At 47.7% G+C, this 16,570-nt stretch overlaps 1 long non-coding RNA gene across 1 annotated transcript in view; it reads left to right on the forward strand.

The window, feature by feature from the left end:
- LOC307225311 overlaps positions 1–16,570 on the forward strand; it is a 323,071-nt gene that overhangs the window by 173,172 nt on the left and 133,329 nt on the right. The window lies entirely within an intron of this gene.

Consider the following 16,570-nt stretch of genomic DNA (forward strand, 5'->3'; position numbering starts at 1 on the left):
GTGCACATACACTGTACATAGTGGTTTGCCGCCAGCGCCGGGATCCTCTGCTCACGGCTAGAGCTGCGAATGGAGGATCCTCCACATGCCTCAGTCCTGTATAAAGTGTGATTTAGCGCATCTGCGCATGTGTGACCGCCGAAACCCGGAAGTAACCCGTTCTGGTACTTCCGGGTTTCGGCAGTCCGCAACCCGAAAAAACACAACCTGAAGCAGCTGTAACCCGAGGTGAGACTGTAAATCTTGTCGTGCTGTAAGCCGCCTTGAGCATTGTTTTCACTATGGAAAGGCGGCCTACAAATAAAATGATGATGATGATGATGATGATGATGATGAGGCAGTTGTAGGGACTGAAGTTCCCCACCTTCCAACAGTTGTCTAAGTCTCCTCCTCCTCTGGGTTGCTCCCAAGCAATTTGAGACTACGCCAGCATGCCTGCCTTTTCTCCTCTCTCTTCATATCTCTTCTGGTTCCGGCAGACCAGAATAGAGGGGAGCTGGTTGCAGCAGGAGGGGGAGACACCCTGGCTTCTTCACCAACCTGCCTCATCTCTGCCTCTGGATTCCCTCAGTCCTCTCCATTCTCTACCTCTGCCTCCGATTTTGGACTTCTCTGCAACAGCCTCTTCCTGCGCACTAAACCCTGTTACCTCTTCAGCTTCTGACACCTCCTTCTCCTCCTCTCAGTCTGCTCCCTCTGAACACTCATCATCGCCCCACCACCAATCCCCAAGCTCTGAACCTTCTTACTCAGTTGCTGCCTCCCACCATTCCTCTGCATCCAGCCGGTCTATTAATTTTTTTATTCATTTTATAACACAAATAGAGAACACAAACGGAAAAACAAACAATACCAACAGATTCTTGTCTTATCTTTATTTTTCTAAACATTGTTAGGTGGGCTTCCCCACGTCCCACCTATCTGATTTTCATTTTACACTGGTACCTCAGGTTATATATGCTTCAGGTTACATACGCTTCAGGTTACAGACTCCGCTAACCCAGAAATAGTGCTTCAGGTTAAGAACTTTGCTTCAAGATGAGAACAGAAATCGTGCTCCGGTGGCGCGGCGGCAGCAGGAGGCCCCATTAGCTAAAGTTGTGCTTCAGGTTAATAACAGTTTCAGGTTAAGAACGGACCTCCGGAACAAATTAAGTACTTAACCCAAGGTACCACTGTACTTCATCTTTAGCAGTTTACATATATCATAATTTCTAACCATTTTTTTAAAATCACACTTACTTTAACCATAGAAAACTTCACATTTTATCACTTACAAATAATACTGTTTTAAAATACACTATCTTCTACTTCTAACCCTACAGCCTATATCCACTTCCAAAGCTATTCTAAGATTTAAATATTAACTTCATCCAGCCAGTTTAGGACACCATCCAACCTCTGCTTAAAATGCTCCATTGAGGGAGAATCCACTACCATTCCACTGTCAAGCTGCTCTTATAGTCTAAGTGGTGTGCCATATAAAAGACAAAATATATCCTTAAAATATAAATATAGACCAGAACCAATAGAACAGCAGTATAAATTCTAATTAGAATGCAATCTAAACAAGAATTAAGAAAGGAATGGAAGTGTGTTCAAGAATATATGGTACAATATTAGTTCAATGGAAATCTTTGGGTAAGTACTGATTGAGTTCATTAAGCTAAGATGTAATGATTCTCGAATAGAGGATTGATTAATGTGATGAATAAATACAAGCACAGTGATATGATAGAGTTTTAATGTAGCAAGAAGGACATCATGGACGTGGGTGAGGGAAGTCACGTGTATTTGGGTAAATGATGAATAGGGTATAGGGTTAGATGTGGGGAATCCGTATATTTAATATGATATGTACAAGGGACGCGGGTGGCGCTGTGGGTTAAACCCCTGAGCCTACGGCTTGCCGATCAGAAGGTTGTTGGCTCGAATCCCCGAGATGGGGTGAGCTCCCGTTGCTCGGTCCCTGCTCCTGCCAACATAGCAGTTCGAAAGCACGTCAAAGTGCAAGTAGATAAATAGGTACCACTCCGGCGGAAAGATGAACGGCGTTTCCGTGCGCTGCTCTGGTTCTCCAGAAGCGGCTTAGTCATGCTGGCCACATTACCCGGAAGCTGTACGCCGGCTCCCTCGGCCTATAGAGCGAGATGAGCGCTGCAACCCCAGAGTCGTCCGCGACTGGACCTAACAGTCAGGGGTCCCTTTACCTTTACCTGTGTTATGTACAGTGCTGAAATTGTACAGTAACTAACGTGTAATATGAATTTAATAATAAAATAAAGGAAAGGGGGGGAATTAAAAATAAAATTAAATTATTTTACACATAAAAAAAGAACAGCAGTATAAAAACATGTATTGCTCTTGTCTGGTCCCACCTAGAGTCCTGTGCACCACAGTTTAAGAAGGATATTGATCCTTGCAGATCAAGGGTATGGAGACCAAGCTGCATGAGGAACAGTTGAGGGAGTTGGGTATTTAACCTGGAGAACAGGAGACAGATGATATGATTGTTGTTGTTTCGTCGTGTCCAACTCTTCGTGACCCCCTGGACCAGAGCAGCCAGGCTCTCCTGTCTTCCACTGCCTCCCGCAGTTTGGTCAGACTCATGTTTGTAGCTTCGAGAACACTGTCCCACCATCTCGTCCTCTGTCCTCCCCTTCTCCTTGTGCCCTCCATCTTTCCCAACATCAGGGTCTTTTCCAGGGAGTCTTCTCTTCTCATGAGGTGGCCAAAGTCTTAGAGCCTCAGCTTCAGGATCTGTCCTTCCAGTGAGCACTCGGGACTGATTTCCTTCAGAATGGAGAGGGTTGATCTTCTTGCAGTCCATGGGACTCTCAAGAGTCTCCTCCAGCACCAGAATTCAAAAGCAATAGCCATCTTCTAATATCTGAAGGGTTGTCACATGGAAGATAGAGGAAGCTTGTTTTTCTACTGCTCTAGAGGGTGGGAGCCAATCCAACAGGTTGAAATAGAAAGAAAGGAGATTCCAGAAGAACATTCCCAGGTGGTTACCATGAACCGTACGGCAAGGAACAGTTGACTCTTGAATACAATAAAGGCTGCATACACCGAATACATTTAAAAGCACATTGCTTCCGGCGTTGGGTATATGAGCTTTCAGTGTGCTTCAAATGTATGCACCTGAGAAGTGTGAAAGCTGCTTTTTGAAAAAGGTTGGGGTGGAATGTCCCACCCCGCAAGATTTGGGGCTGACTCCCGTCTGGTGTGAGGGACGCAGGTGGCGCTGTGGGTTAAAGCCTCAGCGCCTAGGGCTTGCCGATCGAAAGGTCGGCGGTTCGAATCCCTGCGGCGGGGTGCGCTCCCGCTGCTCGGTCCCAGCGCCTGCCAACCTAGCAGTTCGAAAGCACCTCCGGGTGCAAGTAGATAAATAGGGACCGCTTACCAGTGGGAAGGTAAACGGCGTTTCCTTGTGCGACTCTGGCTCTGGCCAGAGCAGCGATGTCACGCTGGCCACGTGACCCGGAAGTGTCTCCGGACAGCGCTGGCCCCTGGCCTCTTAAGTGAGATGGGCGCACAACCCCAGAGTCTGTCAAGACTGGCCCGTACGGGCCATTTTAAGACCATTTTAAAATACACCGTCTTCTACTTCTAATCCTACAGCCTATATCCACTCCCAAAGCTATTCTAAGATTTAAATATTAACATATTTTTTCAAATATTCTTTAAACTTCTTCCACCCTCTCTTCTCTCTGGTCTCAGAGTCTCCCGGTCAGTTCGGCAAGCTGCATATAGTCCATCATCTTCATCTGCCCTTCTTCGATAGTTGGTAAATCTTGTTTCTTCCAATTCTTCACTAGTAATATTCTTGCAGCTGTTGTGGCATACAGAAAAAAAGTAACATCTTTTTTGGGGATTTCACCCCCCCCCCAACTATACCAAGTAAAAAGGCTTCTGGTTTCTTAATAAATGTGTTTTTCAACACTTTTTTCAGTTCATTATAAATCCTTTCCCAGAAGTCTTTTACCTTGGGGCATGTCAAAAAAATAAAAAATAAAAATGGGGGATTGAGGAGGGTCAGTTGTGGGGAGTGAGAAATGTCCCTATCTTCATCTGAGGAATGCGGGTGGGTAATGGGGTACTAGCCTCAATGCCTCCGCTCTCGGAGGGAGCATGCATCCGAAAACCAGTTGCCGAAAACTACAGGAGGGGAGCGGGATCTCGTGCTCAGGTCTTGCTCCCAGGTTTCCCAGAGACATCTGTTTGTCCACGCTGGGAACAGGGTGCTGGGCCAGATGGACCTCCTTTGGTCGGATCCTGCAGCCAGGCTCATAGGACGATGAGAACCTTTGTTCTGATCCAACCGAGATCTTCCTATGCCCCCTCTTGGATGCAGATGAAAGGCTGCGAATGTACAGATTCAGCAGAGCATCCATCAGAAACAGGAGTACGATCGTGGACAGCCTCTCAGGCAGTTGTTGTCCTTCTGGCATGGACATTTCCTTCCTGCTTGCAGTTCTGCACACCCCCCCCCCCATGCAGCTTGGTCTCCTCCTGTTTGCAGCGACTTCCTGTGAAGAAACCACCTACTTCCTGTGTTATACAAACAGCTGTTCTATAGCTAGCTCTCTCTCTCTCTTTGTATGTAGCTATCACATAAGCAAGCAAGCAAGCTAGTTATTAGGTCTCCGCAAAGTGTACATTCATTAGCTTGTCAAGCAGAGACGGCCACTTGTTTAAATGGCATCAAAAGTGAGTTGTGGTTGTGGTTGTGGTTGTGGTTGTTGTTGTTTAGTCGTTTAGTCGTGTCCGACTCTTCGTGACCCCCTGGACCAGAGCACGCCAGGCACTCCTGTCTTCCACTGCCTCCCGCAGTTTGGTCAGACTCATGTTTGTAGCTTCGAGAACACTGTCCCACCATCTCATCTTCTGTTGTCCCCTTCTCCTTGTGTCCTCCATCTTTCCCAACTTCAGGGTCTTTTCCAGGGAGTCTTCTCTTCTCATGAGGTGGCCAAAGTACTGGAGCCTCAGCTTCAGGATCTGTCCTTCCAGTGAGCACTCAGGGCTGATTTCCTTCAGAATGGAGAGGTTTGATCTTCTTGCAGTCCATGGGACTCTCAAGAGTCTCCTCCAGCACCAGAATTCAAAAGCATCAATTCTTCGGCGATCAGCCTTCTTTATGGTCCAGCTCTCACTTCCATACATCACTACTGGGAAAACCACAGCTTTAACTATACGGACCTTTGTTGGCAAGGTGATGTCTCTACTTCTAGGTTTGTCTAGGTTTGTCAAAAGTGAGTTACACAGAACTAAATAGTTCTGCCATCAGTGGTGGGGCGGACAGAGCGCTGCCCCTTGCACTTCCGCTGCCTGAGGCAGGTGCTTCAAGGGTAGGGCGACTCTGCAACTATAGAGCCAGTGTGGTGTAGTGGTTAAGAGCTGTGGACTCGTAATCTGGTGAACTGGGTTCGCGTCTCCGCTCCTCCACATGCAGCTGCTGGGTGACCTTGGGCCAGTCACACTTCTCTGAAGTCTCTCAGCCCCACTCACCTCACAGAGTGTTTGTTGTGGGGGAGGAAGGAAAGGCGAATGTTAGCCGCTTTGAGACTCCTTCGGGTAGTGACAAAGCGAGATATCAAATCCAAAACTCGTCTTCTCTTCTATACAATGAGGTGAAAACCTTTTGGAGGGACTCTCTCTGAGGCAGCGCTGACCCAAGATTTTCTAAAAATTTGGCTTTAGTTCTCAAGCCTGCCGTCGCTTGTACTGACACCTACACAAAGAACCCACTGCAATAATCAGGCTGCATATATAAGACTGAAGTTCTCGGTACAATTACTTTCTTGGGAGTAAACCCCCCTCCCCGAATGTTGTGGGACTTATGGCGGGATCCCATAGGCACATAACCTAGGAGTGCATCCCATCAAACTCCATTGCATTCCCTTCTGAGTAGACATGTATAGGAGTTTGCTGCTCATGAGTAAGCATGCATAAGCGCAGAATATATATAGTAAAAGGACTCTGATTACAAGTACTTATAAGGGAGTGATGGCTTTCCCAACCGAAAGATTCTTTCGTATGAGTCAAAACCATTGAGCCAGCCCCCGCTGTTCTTGTCAATTTGAACAGCATCTAGCCAGAAAATTTCTTTCCAAGGATTAAGTTAAAACCATCTGTTTTGAGGCTTGGAAAGGCGCTGCCTTTTTGCAGAAAGGTTGAGTGGTGAATCGGGCAGCCCCCGGTCCTAACGCTGCCTTTATTGCCACAAACTCGTAGTGGGGGCTTTGGGTAAGACATTAAACGTTCCACCTTCTTCTGCTCTAACCCTCACATATCTGCCATCAAGGGATAATCTTCCTGGCTTCTTGCAAGGATCCTGAAGCTTTGCACACCCCAGATTTGTATAAATGCTAAATATTAAAGCACGTCTTAAAAGAAACTGTCTTGTAACTTTGATTCTCTTTTCTTTTTTTCTACTTTTTATGCTCCTTTTTTAAAAAGTTGCTTAAGAAGACACTGTGTGCAACTTGCCATCTTCAGTCCTGCAGGAGCTGGGTGCAAATTACTGCACAGATTCTTCCCGTCACCCAATTAACACCATAGCTGTCAACTTACAGATTTGAAAATAAGGGACCAGCAGCCTCGAAAATAAGGGATCAGCAGCCAAAATAAGGGATTTTCCGGGCACAGGTATGTTCAACTTCTGAGCCCCTCCGAGCCAAAGGCACAAAGCCCAGCCAGCAGCCAAACGAAGCCTCAAGCGGTGGTTCCTACAGCGCAGCAACCCAGCAAAGGGGATGCAGCAAGGAAAACCACCGTCCCCTCTCCGCTGGGAAGCGCTGAGCAAAGGCGAGTCCCCAGGCAACGCGGCCGATTTGATCGGCACAAGGCATGCAAGCTCCACCCCCCCAGTCGTTCTTAGACTCCTTATTGGGTGAGCAACACAGCCAAGCAACACAGTTGGGGCCTCCCTCCTCCCTGGCTGGCAGGAAGGGAGGGAGAGAAGCTGCTTCCTTTGAAACCCGGGAAATTTAAGGGACATCATCAATAAGGGAGAGCAGCGGGACACGGCACTGGGATAAGGGACTTTCCCACCAAATAAGGGACGGTTGACAGCTATGATTCACACTCATCTCTGCAAATTATTGCATAGACTCTCGAGGGCCCTGTCGCCTGTGACATCACTGGGGGCTGCAACTGGGTCTCAGGTTTGGGCCCTGAAATCTCAGGGGCTGGGATGCTCCTGACCTGGCAACCCGTGTGTGTGTGTGTGTGCATGCGCAGATTGATCCTGCCTGCAGGGCGCATGCAGAGCCACTTGTGTGGCTGGCTGCGTAATTGCTCTGCTGCTGTTTCCATTGCATCCGTTGCATAAGAGAGCCAGTGTGGTGCAGTGGTTAAGAGCGGTAGATTCGTAATCTGGTGAACCGGGTTCGAGTCTCCACTCCTCCACATGCAGCTGCTGGGTGACCTTGTTGGCCGCTTTGAGACTCCTTAGGGTAGTGATAAAGCGGGATATCAAATCCAAATTCCTCCTCCATCTCCTCTCAGTAAACAGCCTATCTGGATCATAAACGAACCGGAGTAAATTTCCCTTCTTAAGAATGTTTGATGGCATGTTTGAGGTCCAGCTCCAAGGGTCTTCTGGCGGTTCCCTCCCTGCGAGAAGCCAAGTTACAGGGAACCAGGCAGAGGGCCTTCTCGGTGGTGGCACCCACCCTGTGGAACCCCCTCCCACCAGATGTCAAAGAGAAAACAACTACCAGACTTTTAGAAGACATCTGAAGGCAGCCCTCTTTAGGGAAGCTTTTAATGTTTGATGTATTGCTGTATTTTAATATTTTGTTGGAAGCTGCCCAGAGTGGCTGGGGAAGCCCAGCCAGATGGGCAGGGTATAAATAATAAATGATGATGATGATGATGATGATGATGAACCTGCTTCAGAAGCCAGCATGCAGCAGAAAGAAAAGAGCTTTTCATAATGTGGGTGTCTCTCCCAGTACCGTGGATCTGTTTGAGGGCCAAACCTGATGGGAGATCAGTGGGGTGGTCTCAGGACACCTCAATCAGATGCCCCGGATGAGTTGAGAGGCCAAAATGGTGGTGGGGAGCCGCTTTGCAGCTGGCAGTGTCTCTGTATGTGTGAACCTTGGTGAGGCAGGGTATAACCCTCTCCCCATATCCTTTTCCCAATTTAAATCGGTCTTATCATTAGAACTGGCTTATGCCTTATGGGGTGGGACGCAGCTGGCGCTGTGGGTTAAAGCCTCAGCGCCTAGGGCTTGCCGATCGAAAGGTCGGCGGTTCGAATCCCCGCGGCGGGGTGCGCTCCCGCTGCTCGGTCCCAGCGCCTGCCAACCTAGCAGTTCGAAAGCACCTCCGGGTGCAAGTAGATAAATAGGGACCGCTTACCAGCGGGAAGGTAAACGGCGTTTCCGTGTGCGGCTCTGGCTCGCCAGAGCAGCGATGTCACGCTGGCCACGTGACCCGGAAGTGTCTCCGGACAGCGCTGGCCCCTGGCCTCTTAAGTGAGATGGGCGCACAACCCCAGAGTCTGTCAAGACTGGCCCGTACGGGCAGGGGTACCTTTACCTTTACCTATGCCTTATGGGGTAGGGAGAGATGAATCTTACCATTCATCACCTTCCACATCACAGCTTGCTGGGCATGTTGCACAGGGCCGGACTTTGGTTTGATGCGGCCCTCAGCTACTGAAGGTCATGGGGCCCTTGATATGTCCAGCTGTCCTTTGTCAACAACAAATTTCGGCTGGTTTTTGTATTTCTATATATAGGATGCCTACATTCTGCATGGACTGGTTGCATGTGCAACATGTGCAAATGGCTTTAGATACCTATTAGGTCCTTAAATTATCATATAGCATGTGATATCCAGTTTTTTCCCCTTTAAATTTTTTTGGGCCCCCCAGGAGAGTGGGGCCCTAAGCTATATCTTGTTTAGCTTACACAGTGGTACCTCGGGTTACCAACACTTCAGGTTACAAACACTTTGGGTTACAAACTCCGCTAACCTGGAAGTAGTACCTCGGGTTGAGAACTTCACCTCAGGATGAGAACAAAAATTGCGCGCCGGTGGCACGGCTGCAGCAGGAGGCCCCATTAGCTAAAGTGGTGCCTCAGGTTAAAAACAGTTTCAGGTTAAGAACGGACCTCCAGAACGAATTAAGTTCGTAACCCGAGGTACCACTGTACGTACATAAATCTGGCACTGATGTTGCATCTCCCATGATGTATATTGGGCTCTAGGAGGCTTCTTTGGTCAGAATCGAATACACACTTCCAGAGTTAACACTAAATATATTCTGGTAAATGGGCCACCATAGCTGCAAGTGGGCCGTGAAAATTTGTGTCCTGGGCTTTTGGGACTTGTCTACCCATGTAATAATAATACTAATACTACTACTAATAATAAATTTTATTTATACCCTGTCCTCACCAGCCAGAGTCGGGCTCAGGGCAGCTAACAACAGTAAAATTACAGCAAAAACATACCGTATTTTTCGCACCATAGGACCCAGTTTTTCTGTCTTAAAAACTAAGGGGGAAAGTCTGTGCGTCCTATGGAGCGAATGCAGGGGGGGAGGCAAGCAGGAAAAGCCCCCAAGGGCCACACACAAGCTTCGCGCGGCTCTTGCAGGCTTTTCCCCAGGAGGGAGAAGGGACTGACGCGGCCAGTCAGTCCCTTCTCCCTCCTCTAGAAAAGCCTTGTGCAATCTCTCCAGCCGTGGGGAGGCTGTGCAAGGCTAAAGAAGCCAACTTTTTAAAAATCTCTCTATCTCTACCTCTTTTTCCTTTTTCGTCCATTCTCCACCCCCCTATTTTCCTCTGGATCAGTGTTTTTATCTAGATTAATGTTTTAGTTTGGGGGGGGGGGAATATTATAAAAAAGGAAACTTTGCAGCTTTTATTTTAGTATACAATAAAAACAGATTAAACAAAACACAAGAGAAGGAACTAGCATAGAAGAAGAAGAGAAAAGGGAAAGAGGGAGGATACAAAGCCATTTACCAGAGGTAGATCTTAACCCTTGCCTCACCTGGGAGCTTCTCTGGGCAGAAATTCCCTCAGCTTAAGTGGGGTGGGGGGAGAGTGGCAGGTAGGGGGGTACCTACCTAGACAGTGAAGCCACATGCCTCTCCAATGAAAATTGGGGGTGGGCATTGTGTGAAGTGGCTGTGGATCTCCTGCCGCAGAAGTGTAGGACTGTATAGAGTTGGGAGGGCCACCCGAGGGTCATCTAGCCCAGCCCCCTCACAATGTAGGACTCACAGCTAAAGAACGCCAGGCAGATGGTCCCTCAACCCCTGCTTAAAAGCCTCCAGTGGTGGAGACCCCCAACAACTTCCGAGGTCACAGAATTGCAGGGTTGGAAGGGAAACCCAGGAGTCATCTAGTCCAGCCCCGGTGGACAGCGGGTGCGATCCATCCCGTTGTGCAAGGCTAAAGATGCTGCTCAAGGCTAAAGAGGAAGAGCACAGCCTGTCTGTTGCTCTTTGGGGCTGGGGGGGGGGAATAATATTTTTTTCCTTGAATTCCCCCTCTAAAAAGTAGGTGCGTCCTGTGGTCCGGTGCGTCCAATAGAGTGAAAAATACGGTAATAGGAAAAAAAAACACCAATTTAAAATACAGGTTAAAATGCAATTTAAAATGCAGCCTCATTTTAAAAGTAGCCCATAGATCAAAACCATAAGGGGAGGGAAACATAAGAGTCAGACTGAGTCCAAACCAAAGGCCAGGCGGAACAGCTCTGTCTTGCAGGCCCTGCAGAAAGATGTACCATCCATCTGAAACCCAAGAGACTCATTGGTTGGCCAGATATGAAATATATTGGTATTATTTTCAGATCTCCTACCCCAGTATCTCAGTTAGAGGCAGTGATGCTTCTGAATATCTGTTGTTTGAAACCATAGGAGGGGAGAGTGCTCTTATGCTCAAATCCTGCTTTTGGGTTTTGGTTAGCCACTGTGAGAACAGGATGCTGGGCTAGATAGCCCATTGGCCTGATCCAGCAGCCCTTCAGATGTTATTAAAAGGTAAAGGGACCCCTGACCATTAGGTCCACTCGTGACCGACTCTGGGGTTGCGGTGCTCATCTCGCTTTATTGGCCGAGGGAGGCTGCATACAGTTTCCGGGTCATGTGGCCAGCATGACTAAGCCGCTTCTGGCGAACCAGAGCAGCGCACGGAAACGCCGTTTACCTTCCCACCGGAGCGGTACCTATTTATCTACTTGCATTTGATGTGCTTTTGAACTGCTAGGTGGGCAGGAGCAGGGACTGAGCCACGGGAGCTCACCCTGTCTCGGGGATTCGAGCCGCCAACCTCCTGATCGGCAAGTCCTAGGCTCTGTGGTTTAACCCACAGCACCACCTGCATCCCTTTCAGATATTATTACTGGTGAGTAAAATGGCTTGAAGCAGAGGGTTAACGGGATCTTAATCTGGACGCCATAGCAGGGAGGAGGAGGGGGAATTTAAAGTTTAGAGCTGTACTGCAAGATTCCTGTGACTTTAACTTCCAATGCTATTCCATTAAAGCAGAGCTGAAAAGGGGTTGGCAGTGCAGCGTGCAGATAGAAGCATGCACCAAATGCTATAATCTCTACTCCAAACAGGCAGCAGTGTCCAAATGCGCTGTTCGAAAGGAGCTGAAACAGACTGTGCTTATGGTTTAGCTCAAGCCAGGGCCCGATCCTCAGTTTGCCTTGGTGCCAAGGCTGAAACATGTCAAAGAAGCAGGCGCGCCAATGACGCTATGTAAACAATAACTGCAGAATGTTTGAAGTTAGATCTTGGTGCGCATTCTTCCCCCTTTGGACTGGGGGCTGTTACTCGTCATCCAGCAGTTGCCAGCATGCCTGCGGATTAAACCTCTTTTTTCCCCTCTGTGGGCATTTAAAGCAGCATCAGACCATCCTGCAAATCGTGGGGCCAGATTAACCTGACCTTGGGGTGCCTCTGAGCCAGTGGATTTAGATGTGATTGCTAAAAGCACCTCAGTTTTCAGATGTAGTATACCTGAGTATCAGGTGCAGGAAGAGAGAACGAGAAAAGACTAGAACTTTTATATCTGTGCTATGAGTGTCTAAAGAGCTTCTGGTTAGTCGGTGCTGAGCTGGTTGGGTCGTTTAGTTCTGATCCATCCAGAGTATCTATTCCTTGTGTGTTGCGTAGATTTGTAGATTTGGGAGGGAGTCAGATTTGTTTTTCTCAGGCAAAGTGTTATTCAAGAGGTATTGGAGAGCAATGTTTTAAGAGTGATTAATGATTACTTTGTTGTTGTTTAGTCGTTTAGTCATGGCCGACTCTTTGTGACCCCCTGGACCAGAGCACTCCAGGCCCTCCTGTCTTCCACTGCCTCCCGCAGTTTGGTCAAACTCATGCTGGGAGCTTCAAGAACACTGTCCAACCATCTCGTCCTCTGTCGTCCCCTTCTCCTTGTGCCCTCCATCTTTCCCAACATCAGGGTCTTTTCCAGGGAGTCTTCTCTTCTCATGAGGTGGCCAAAGTCTTGGAGCCTCAGCTTCCGGATCTGTCCTTCCAGTGAGCACTCAGGGCTGATTTCTTTCAGAATGGATAGGTTTGTTCTTCTTGCAGTCCATGGACACTCTCAAGAGTCTCTTCCAGCACCAGAATTCAAAAGCATCCATTCTTTGGTGATCAGCCTTCTTTATGGTCCAGCTCTCACTTCCATACATCACTACTGGGAAAACCATAGCTTGAACTAAACGGGCCTTTGTCAGCAAGGTGATGTCTCTGCATTTTAAGGTGCTGTTTAGGTTTGTCACTGCTTTTCTCCCAAGAAGCAGACGTCTCAATGGGTACCATTGTCTGACAAGCCACAGTGCCATACTCAATTTGTCTTTTTGAAATGGTATACCTCTGTAGCCACCAACACAGGAGTTCTGTTTAGTTAACGGAAGAAGGGGACGACAGAGGAGAAGATGGTTGGACAGTGTTCTCGAAGCTACCAGCATGCGTTTGACTAAACTGCGGGAGGCAGTGGAAGACAAGAGTGCCTGGTGTGCTCTGGTCCATGGGGTCACGAAGAGTTGGACACGACTAAACAACAACAAGGGACCGGGGAAGATGGAGACCAACAGAAGGTGAAGCCAGAGCCAACAGCAGGCAAAGCCACTCCCCGACTATTAAAAATGGAAGCAGGCAAGTGAGGGCAGGCTGTTGGTAGGAACAGCTTCCGATTTGCCCTAATAGACCAGCTTCCATGCTCATCAGATGAAGTCATCTCTGCATGTTTCTTGCTGCTGGCCCCCGGGCATCTGAATAGTTTGAGCAGCACTACCTTCAGAAAGCAACTTATGAAAACACCAGCCCTGCCAGCCACCAGGGATTTTAAAATGCTACGAATTTCTAAGCTGTCCCGCATCTATCCTCCAAAGTTCTCCGAATGAGCTTTAAGTGACACAAGAACTTGTCTCCCAGCGCAAGAAAAGTGGAGGGAAGAACGCTAACCGACTTTATCCAAGGAAGAGCAGAATCATATAATCGTAGAATTGGAAGGGACCCTAAGGGTCATCCAGTCCAACCCCCAGCAATGAAGCAATCTCAGCTCAAGCATCCATGACAGATGGCCATCCAACCGCTGCCTGAAAACCTCCAAGGAAGGAAGATTCATCACCTCCCAAGGGAGACCATCCCACTGTTGAACAGCTCTTACCGTCAGAAAGTTCTTTCTTATATTTAGTCAACAGTGTTCCAGATTCATGCCCTCCACATTATCACAAATCTCCAGAGCTCGGAAGGAAAATGATTCTGAAGGGTTTAGTGAGATTAAATTACTTGCAGTCGGCCTTCACTAATATTTAAAAGGAGTTATGGATCGGGCTAATAAGGTATGAACCAGCATCTTGGAAGATATTAAAGGACAGGAACCTAGATGTCTCAGATTAGGAGAAATTGTTCCTTAAGGACCGAAGATGAACCATGTTAGATCAAGAGGAGGACTGTAGCTCAGTGGTAGAGCATCTGCTTTGCATGCAGACACACTCAGGTTCAATTCTTGGCTTCTCCAGGAAGGGCTGGGAGAGCTGTCTGTCCTGAAACCCTGGAAAGCTGGCTCAGTATTTGTCTGTTTCCTAATACTTATACACATCCAGCAATACCTTCAACGGTGCAGACAAATATGAGCTACAGACATCACTTTTGGGGCTCCTTAAGGCTGCAGATGCAAATGTTTACAGTGGGAAAATGGGAAATATTAGCCGGTAAGAGGGTAAGTCAGCCAAACATGTCAACCCATTATAAGATTGAAGTGGAGTTTCTTTGCAGAAATGTGTTCTGAGTAGTTAGAATGGCCCTGTGTGCATGCCAAGCAATAAACAAAACTCATTAGCATTGGTACAGAGATTCTAAACTGTACACTTTGGCTTAAAATAACTGAACCAGTCAAAACTGCTTTGCAGCAGATGACATTCATTTACTGCTTCCCCCCTCCACTCCTTGCCCTTTTGTGGAGAAATGAAACCAGAGTCAGGTGGTTCTTTTGCCAAGGCTGTTCACTCCAGCAAGAGAGATTTGCTCCGGTACCTGAAAGGAGCCTTCAGACTTTGGCCAGACATGTAACACATGGGGGTGGAGTAGGCGAAAAATGCAGAAATGGAGCAGGAGGCAGTTCTAAAGACCACCTTACCAGCCCTCCTCCAAAGAAAGGGGTATTCTGTACCAAATGCAGACGTGACACAGGCCTGCCTCACAGGTGACGGGGTGGGGGGCAGACCATAGCTCCATAGTGAGACAGGGATATGGGAGAAAATTGATTCAGTTCACACTTGTTGTTGTTGTTTAGTCGTTTAGTCGTGTCCGACTCTTTGTGACCCCCTGAACCAGAGCATGCCAGGCCCTCCTGTCTTCCACTGCCTCCTGCAGTTTGGTCAAACTCATGCTGGTAGCTTCGAGAACACTGTCCCACCATCTCGTCCTCTGTCGTCCCCTTCTCCTTGTGCCCCTCCATCTTTCCCAACATCAGGGTCTTTTCCAGGGAGTCTTCTCTTCTCATGAGGTGGCCAAAGTACTGGAGCCTCAGCTTCAGGATCTGTCCTTCCAGTGAGCACTCAGGGCTGATTTCCTTCAGAATGGATCTTCTTGCAGTCCATGGGACTCTCAAGAGTCTCCTCCAGCACCAGAATTCAAAAGCATCCATTCTTCGGCAATCAGCCTTCTTTATGGTCCAGCTCTCACTTCCATACATCTCTACTGGGAAAACCATAGCTTCTTAAGCAATGTGCAAACCGCAATGCAGCCATCCTCCAAAATCCACACTTTTTGGCAGTTCTCCAGCCAAGTCATGTGTACTAAGATGCACACAGCAGGGTAAAGCGCAAGTATAAATGTTGGGGTGAAGGAAGGTGAGGACAGGTGACCTCACCTAGGGAGGAGAAAGGGGGAGGGATCTGGAATGGGTATATATGCTTGTGCACATGATTGTGAACTCGTGCATGCTTTTTGTGACTTATCACACTTGCTCCTTCTACCAGTTCATGGATGGTAGAAATAAAAGCCTTTTCTCCGAAACTATTCCTTGAGTGTCTGTTGACTCCCACTTCCCTTTCCCAGGCGCAATATTTTTCCCACCCGAGGGCAAAGCCTCATAAAGCTACAGGGGAAATTGCTTGGCAAAAAAAAAAAAAAAAAAAAAAACTTAGGCAAAACTGGATATTAGGACTTAAAAAATAAATATATCGCCAACTGGTGTGCAGATGTGGAGAACCGAATCGAAGCAGCGCCGGTTCTGCAGATCCAAGTGGTCAGATGGGCATGTTATGGGCTAAGGGGAACTTGCAGGTAAACTGGTCCAAAATAGTAACACCTTGAACACTGCACATCTCTGAGCACTGGTTATACAGTGGTGCCCTGCAAGACGAATGCCTCGCAAGACGAAAAACCCGCTAGACGAAAGGGTTTTCCGTTTTGGAGGCGCTTCGCAAAACAAATTTCCCTATGGGCTTGCTTCGCAAGATGAAATGTCTTGCGAGTTTTTCCGACTTTTTTCCCCTTCCCCCCCCCTTTTCTAAGCCGCTAAGCCGCTTATCCACTTAGCTGATAAGCTGCTAAAAGCCGCTAAACCGCTAATAGCGCTAATCCGCTAAGCTGTCAATGGGCTTGCTTCGCAAGACGAAAAAACCGCTAGACGAAGAGAATCGCGGAACGGATTCTTTTCGTCTTGCGAGGCACCACTGTATGCCGACAATAGATGCAATATATAATATTGCATGCAACAGGAGAACTACGTACACCACCTTGAACTCCTTGGAGTAGAGGTGAACTATAAATGCATTAATTAACTAACAGAATAAACTTGTCCGCAGGTTTATCCTAGCAAAAGTTTTCCCAGACCAGCATTCATTTCTTAGCTTTGAGTAATTCTGTATCTTTTAGGAGACATCTGTAGGGAGTGCTGTATAGAGCTTTTTAAGGTTGAATGTTATGGTAAAACATTTTTTTAATATATGCTGGAAGCCGCCCGGAGTGGCTGGGGTAACAGCCAAATGGGTGGGGTACAAATAAATTATTATTATTATTAGAGTAAACTGGACACTAGTGGAGGAGATGGAAACCATGGCTGCTGCCATA

This window comes from Podarcis cretensis (assembly GCF_951804945.1).
Source record: "Podarcis cretensis genome assembly, chromosome: 10".
NCBI classification, from domain to species: domain Eukaryota; kingdom Metazoa; phylum Chordata; class Lepidosauria; order Squamata; family Lacertidae; genus Podarcis; species Podarcis cretensis.